Here is an 8,204-nt window from a genome sequence, read left to right on the forward strand (position 1 = left end):
AAAGTCCTTTTCATAAGCTGCAATACAAATCAAAGGTATGATTACACTATACTTTGTTTTTTTGTGCACTTCCCTTCATGGATTTGAAACAAATCAAACACTAATTCATTGGTTGGGAATTAATGTGTGAAGGGTTTAATTTTTTTTTTGGAAGGGAAGCCATTAACCTCAACTCCAAGCTCAAATAATAGACATAAGCAACATCCCCCTTGCTCATGAGAGTTAGCTAAAAATAGGTGATCCTTTATTATTGCACTTCTTGGCTAAAAATAGCACGTGCCAAAATTTAAAATTTGAGACAGAGTCGAAGAAGAAAGAAAGGGTCCAACTTCATTAATAACCAACTCAAACATCTCAATAATTCTCACTCAAAATACTAAATTATTTTTTAGTAAAGAGCTATCAAAATATAGAAATGGCCACAAGGCACCCATCATCATCCCAATCAAAGATCAATGAGTTAACTAAAGTAAGGAATAGGCAACCGCAAAAAAAAAAAAAACAACACTTCCAAGGTGGCAAGAAACATTTAGGATGATGGTCAAATATACAACAACGAATTAGTTTCACCAACAAAAAATTGATTCAAAAGATGGAAATTGATTTAAAATAGCAAGTCAATGGCATTAATGTATTTGATGCAAAGGTGTTAAGATGTAGGCATTGGAATTGCCAGATATTAAGTACACAACTCCAAAGAGTATTTTTAGTGCAGAGGATATTAATGGTCAAGCATCCACCAAGGCACTTCTTTGACAAAATTTATAGAGACTCAAAGTGAATGGAAACTCTTCTCACACCAGCCATGAATTGAACACAATGACATTGGCACTAAGAATAGTGATTTAGGACATTGAAAGCTTGCAAATTAAATCATTGAGAGAAGCACGAGGAGTTCCACAAACCAAGATCTCATATTATATCTTCAATGGAAAAGGCTTACTAAGTGTCCTCATATTATCTTCAATGTTGGAAAAGGATTACCAAGAGTCCTCATATAACATAAGCAAAGGCTATAACCACCTAGCCCTTCTAGATATAGCCTAGGTAGGTTCTATTATCCCTTTAGAAAACTAATGTTACCCTATCAAATATTAAGCAAAAAAACACAGGGACACAGAACCTAAGCAATGATATCAAAAACTATTACCACATAGCCCTTCTAGATCTATCCTAGGTAGGTTCTATTATCACTTTGGTAAACTTGAAACAAACTAGAACACTCATGAGCCGGAGTTTGGACAATTGCAATCAACAAAGGAGGGCACACTCTTCTTCTGAAGTGGGAGAAGTCACCATTGCCAAGAGTAGAGAGAAAGTTGTAATTGTGGTTAGTATATCGATTAGGCTCATCATTAGCCTTATTATATACTTGATCGCTGTCGCCCTTTCACACTACTTAAAAGTGTCCATGGGCATGGCCAACCTACTTCATAGCCTTTGGTCCCTTTCACATACACTTAATCCCTTGGCCTTTAGCCCAAAATGGACATGAGACCTTTTAACTTTGTTACAAACCATCCCCACCCATGAAGAGTTTAAAGGGGTGAAGGACAAAAGCACCTTCACAAAGTTGAAAGGAGAAGGCTCTTTTGATGAGGAATTTGAAGAGGTTATGCCCATGCATGGTGGAGGCACTTGAATGATGCTTGTGATAATATGATCACTACTTTATTGGATTTTAAGAATGAGATGAGGCATACATTTATTTCAACTCTTAGCCAATCTAAGATGGTGGAAAATGTTAGAAAACATGGATCTAGAGCTCTCCTACAAACAACTTCCGAATGAGACACTAATTTAAGTGATTAACATGGATTAAACTAAGGTGCATGAAGCTTAAGTGCACTCATAATGACGAGAAATTGAACCATTAGGAACTCAATGGAGTCTTCTTGGGCCCTTTAATTTGCCATGAGATTATGGAAACGTTTAACTTTTTGACAAATAGGAGCCCGCCATGTAAGCAAAAACCAATGGTTTGTAAGAGAGGTGTAAGAGTGGTCAAAGGGTGCACTTTTTTCCCCAAAAAGGGGAGGGGGCAATTTTACAATTTTCGGACCTCCATAACTTCTACATACAAGCTCCGATTTGAGCGGAGATTACAGATCCGTGATCTACGCATCAAGAGCTTTCCATAGATATGTTACATGATATGGTTTTATCCGCTAGATTTTAAATTCCATTTTCCTCCCAAAATTCAAATTCGAATAAAGTAGCCGTTTTGAAGCTTCAAATTAGAAAACGTTTCTTCTTAAGAGAAAAGGTTTGACTCCCTTAAACTGCCAAATAAAAGGGCCCAAGAAGACTCCATTGAGTTCCTAATGTAATTAAGCTTTAGACTCAAGTTCAGTTAGGCTACAAGATTGAGACTTGTACTCATAGAAAGGCTTGAGAGCTTGCTTGATTTGATTGCTTGAAAGTGACCCCTTTTATTTGAGGTGGGCATCTTGGCTTTGTTAGCTCATGTGGGACAATTCCTTCTTAGTCATGTGGCATCTTGCTAGACTTACACTCATTCCCTACCTTCCTTGTCCTCCATAGCACCATATTTCTCAACATCCCCCCTTGGTACCTTATTTTTAGGCTACTAGCAAGGTGGTTGGATGTGAGGTTTACAACTCCAATACCCCTTGGGTGCTTGATTTGCTATTATTAGGTGGTAAGGTTTGGTTACAATACGTCATCACCCCCCTGAGTGTCAGCATAGCTACTTAAGGTGGTAAGGACAATATAAACGAGATGAGATGGGCGTCTACTCATCTGGTCTTTGGGTAGCGAGGTTTTGTTGATTTCTTGTTTAGAGAAGTGAGGTTCTTTTGGTCTCCTCTTCTTTGCTTGATGAAGACCTTGTGTGATTACCTTCATGCTTCTTTGTGCAGCTTTGTCTGTGTTGTCTTAGCTCTCTTTCTCTTCTTGCCTGCTTCTTGGCTCTTTTACTCCTTGGCTTGACTTCTGTCTCTTTGATAGCTTTGTTGATATGTACTAGATGCTCTTTGACTCTTACGCTTGATGCTTGGTGATTGAGTTTTACTTTCTTAAGTGCCTTTGATGCATTATGTGTGGATGTCGTGGTTTGTAATGCGGTCAACTCATGCACTTGTGCTTCTGGCATACTTAGAATAGTGATTTGAGCATTTTCTTTAATGATCTTCCATAGCTTTTTGTGCATTAAAAGGTACTTCATTTGTATAGACCAAGTGTGAAACCCATCCCTAGTGAACCTCTCAATGTGACTTGTTGTGTTTGTTGCCATTTGAGGTGGTCTTACCTAGCATTAACTTAGGCAGTGTCTTTTCCTCTTACAATTCAGCGATACAAATGAGTTGAAGAACATGAATTTCATAGTGATTTAGGATGCAAATGATGATTCCCCAAAACTAAAACAACCCCAATTGATGAGTTATATATCAATTTTTGCTAACTATTATTAATCAACTACTCATAATAGTGATTAAGTTCTTGATGAAGAGATTAGCAAGGATGGAAAAGTTGGAGGATCAAATTGAGCATGTAACGGGAAAGTTTTGAAGGGAAAAATGATGTAGGGAGAATAGCCTTGAAGAGATAAAGAGGATTAAGCCCAAAAACCAGTTCAATTACTGCTTGAAAATTGCGAATTTGACTTGAAATTATCATGTGGTTTTTCACGGATTTCGGCTTGCCGAATCGATGAAGGAGCTTGAGATTCAAGATGTAGGGTCCTTGTAGTATGAGCTAACTAGTCCTAAAAGGGCTTGGCTTGATTTTCCCAACACGAGGATGGAGTTGAGCAACAACGCAAATTTTGGCACACAATTTCAGCAAAATTGACGGGTCTCTCTCGTGTGTGTGGATGCCTTGAAGTGAGGAAGCTTCCCCCAAAATGGCTTGGGAAATGATAGGCTGATATGGGAGAACTAGTAGCTACTACAAGTTCAACCTCTTCCTGAGCTTATGGATAAGATTGGGATTAAGTGAGATTAATGAGATGATTAAAGCTAATGAACTGAGAATGAGCTAAGGGAAAGTGGTGAATGCCGAGGCTAAGCTAATGGAGAGCCTTACCCTCACTTTGATACCATGTTAGAAAACATGGATCTAGAGCTCACTTACAAACAACTTCCTAATAAGACACTACTCTAAGTGATTAAACGTGGGATAAACTAAGGTGGGTGAAGCCTAAGTGCACTCATAATGATGAAAAATTGAACTAATTAAGCTTTAGGCTCAAGTTACAAGATTAAGACTTGTACTCATAGAAAGACTTGAGAGCTTGCTTGATTTGATTGCTTGAAAGTGATCCCTTTTATATGAGGTGCATACATCTTGGCTTTGTTAGCTCATGTGGGACAATTCCTACTTGCTCATGTGGCAGCTTGCTAGACTTGCACTCACTCCCTACCTTCCTTGTGCACTCCATGGCACCATATTTATTAATAGAAAAACGAGATGATCTCAGTCAAGTGGGCAGTGTCAAGGACTATGTTCATAAGTTCATGAAGCTTTCACTCTATGTGAAGGCTTGAGTGAAGAAAACAAATAGAGGAAGTTCATAAAGGGATTGCAAAACATCAATGTGGATGCTTTAAAGACTCGACACTGTCAAAGAGGCCATGCCACTTGCAGAGATTTATGAGGCAAAATATACACATGTAAGAGAGGCAAGCCAAAGGGTAAAGGCTGATTTTGGTACTTCATCTATGGTTAAACCCTCAAGTGGTGTTTCACCTCATACCGGTCCTCCTACCATGTATGGAAGAGGTGGGAGCAAAAATTCCAGATTTGGTACATCTCTTCCTAGACCTTCGAATGGTGATGGGAAGCATGTTGATGCTAAAGGAGCCAACAAGAGCAAGATCATAGGTGAAGATTGCATCAATGACTTGAAGAGCAAAGGGTTATGCTTTAATTGTGGTGATAACTTGAACAAAGATTATTGGAAGGTTTGCAAAGCCAAGAAGGATAACACTAAGTATGATCCTCACCGAATATTGAAACGAAGGCACACAAGAGGATGTGGATGAGTATGGATGAGTAGGCGGAATGCTTTGAAAATTCCAATGATGATGTGGTTGATGTAGAGAATGAGGGTGAATTTCCTTTTGATCCGGGTGGGTCAAAGAGGAGGGAAGACGACTATGACGATGGATTACCATTATACATGTGTGGTCGTGATGACAAGGACAATATGGCTACTTAATGATGCCTATGCCATTTTCAAGGGTGCAAGTACATTGAGGCTTAAGGCATGCATAAATGGAAGGGCGGCACATGTTTTGGTTGATAGCGGGAGTACAAATAGTTTCATCAACACAAAGTCTATGTGTAGTCTCAAATTACAGCCCATAGCTTTACCCTCGTGGCATGAAGTTCAAGTGGCCAATGGGGAAAAATTGGATTGCACATTGGTATGCAAGAATGTGGGGTTGGTACTCACAAAAGATTACACTTGCAAGGCTAATCTGCTTGTATTGAACATGGGTTCCATTGACATTGTATTGGGATGTGATTGGTTTGGCTACTCTTGGGTCTTTTACAATGCATAGGTATATGAGTTTTATGCATGGTGATGAAGAGGGTACATTGGCCGCGGGACTCGTATATCAAGAATCAAGATGATTAATGCCATGCAACTCAAGAGAGAGCTCAAGAATATACATGCTACATATTTGCAAAGATGAAGACAATGGTGAAAAGGGTAAAGGTATGCATAAAGGCATGAAGAGGTTGTGTACAAGGATGTGTTTCAAATGCTGAAGTGCTTGCCGCCAAAAAAGAGCTTGAGTAGCATACCAAGTCCCTAAACAAACCACCTTATAGGTTGTCAAAGGTAGAAAATGATGAAGTGGTGCAGCAAGTACAAGAGCTTATGGGTCACTCCTAGCTAATCACCCGTACTCTTGGTCAAGAAGGATGGCACTTTTCAGGTATGTGTGCACTATAGGGATTTAAGGAAGTCAACAATTAAGAGTAGATTCCCTATTCCACAAATTGATGACTTACTTGATGAGTTAAAGGGTGATGTTACTTCTCAAATATTGAATTGAGATCAAGATATCACCAACTAAGGATCAAAGAGGGTGATGAGTATAAAACAACTTTCCGAACCGAGAGAGGTCTCTACCACTACTTGGTTATGCTATTTTGGGTTGTGCAATCACCGGCCACTTTCCAAAGCATTGATGTGAACAAAGTGCTTCAACCCTTCCTTTACAAATGGATGCTTGTGTTCTTTGACGACAAATGGGTATTACAAAGTTTCTACCGCTATTTGGTTATGCTATTTTTGGGTTGTGCAATGCACCAGCCACTTTCCAAGTGTTGAACAAAGTGCTTTAGCACTTTCTTTACAAATGGGTGCTTATCTTCTTTGACGACATCTTGATTTATAGCAAGAGTGACAAGAGAACTTGATGTATATAAGGGCTTTTTTGGATGCTTTGAGGGCAAACAAATTATATGCAAAAGAGAGCAAGTGCACTTTTATGGCACAAAGGATTGAGTATCTTGGACACATAGTGAGCAAGGAAAGCATTATGGTGGATCCTAAGAAGGTTGAGTGTGTCAAGATTTTTCTTACACTGACAAAACACTACCCGATTGAGGGGTTTCTTAGGCTTGGCTATATTTAATAGGAGGTTCATCAAGCGATATGCTCACATTACCACTTCTCGTCGAATTTCACAACGCCATTCATGATATAAGCCAATGAATTTGGAAGAGGCATTGGGATTGTTTTGTTTCAAGAACATGGAGTCATTGCATTTGAGAATCGGAAGTTGAGAGATGGCTATGCATGTCTATGATCAAGAGATATTGGCAATACTTCATGCAATAAAGAAATGGTGTCATTACTTATATGGGAGTCATTTCTTTGTGAAAAGTGATCATATAAAGTACTCCAATACTTAGAAGATGGGGGGCCACTCTACAAAACTATGATTTCGAGATCTCTTACATGAAAGGGAAGGAGAATGTAGTGGCAGATGCATTGTCATGTATGTGGGCATGTTCATGCATGGCAATATTCGAGATACACAAGGATTGGATATTATAGATACTCAAGAAGAGTACATTTTGGACGAGGAAGTGGCAACAATGTGGTAGAATCTATAGCAAAGGTTCCCATGATGATTTGCCGTATTATGAACTTCATAATGGTCTCATTTACTACAAGAGTAAGGTCTACCTTGTGCCTACATCAAGCTACAAGAAGAGGGTATTGGAGGAAATTCATTCTTCTCCATTGTTGAGGCACATGGGGCTATTCAAGACCTGTGACAAAGTGAGAAAAAGTTTCCAATAGAAGGGTGTGTGGAAATTTATGCATGCTTTTGTGACAAGTTGCCTACCATACCAATAAAACAAGGATCCCACACATAAGCCTAGTGGATTGCTCAACCTTTGCCTATTCCTAAGGAAAAATGGACTTATATTTCCATGGACTTTAATACGGGGCTACCTCACACAGAGGGGATGGGATAGCATATATGTGGTTGTGGACCGCATGACAAAGGCGGCACACTTTATGTCTTCCAAAGTAAAGTATTCAACATCTATGGTTGTAAAACAATTTGTGGTCATGTGTTCAAGTTGCATGGGCTATGGCAATAAATTGTGAGCAACTATGATGTAAAGCTTATGAGCTCATTTTGGAGGACATTGTTTGAGATCATGCCAATTGTTTTGACACCTAGCACCACTTATCACCCCAAGACTGATGGGCAAACTGAGAGGGTGAATACTTAAGTGAGTGATACGTGGATGAAAACTTACTTGAGGCATTATTGCCATGATACACAAGGTGTTTGGGATGAATGGCAGTCAATTTTGCTCATAATAACATGCATCATGAGAGTATTAGTATGTCAATTTATGAGGCAATATAGGTATACAGTGACTACGCCAAATGATGGTTCAAAAGCAAGAGGAAGTGAATGCTAATGTAAAAAGAGAAGATGGAAAATATGGATGCACTCTTACAACAATGCAAGACTGATATGAAGCACTTTACAACAATGCAAGATGGTAAAGAGGAGATGGAAAAGATGAATGCACACTTATAATAATGCAAGACTAATATGAGCAAGCTCAAGAGAGGATGAGACACTATGAAAATAGATGCACTCTTACAACAATGCAAGACTAATATAAAGCAATTTCAAGAGAGGATGAGACACTATAAAAATGGATACACTCTTACAACAATGCAAGACTAATAT

The sequence above is a fragment of the Cibotium barometz genome, chromosome 1 (genome assembly GCF_041138505.1).
Source record: "Cibotium barometz isolate CiBa-2024 chromosome 1, ASM4113850v1, whole genome shotgun sequence".
NCBI lineage: Eukaryota > Viridiplantae > Streptophyta > Polypodiopsida > Cyatheales > Cibotiaceae > Cibotium > Cibotium barometz.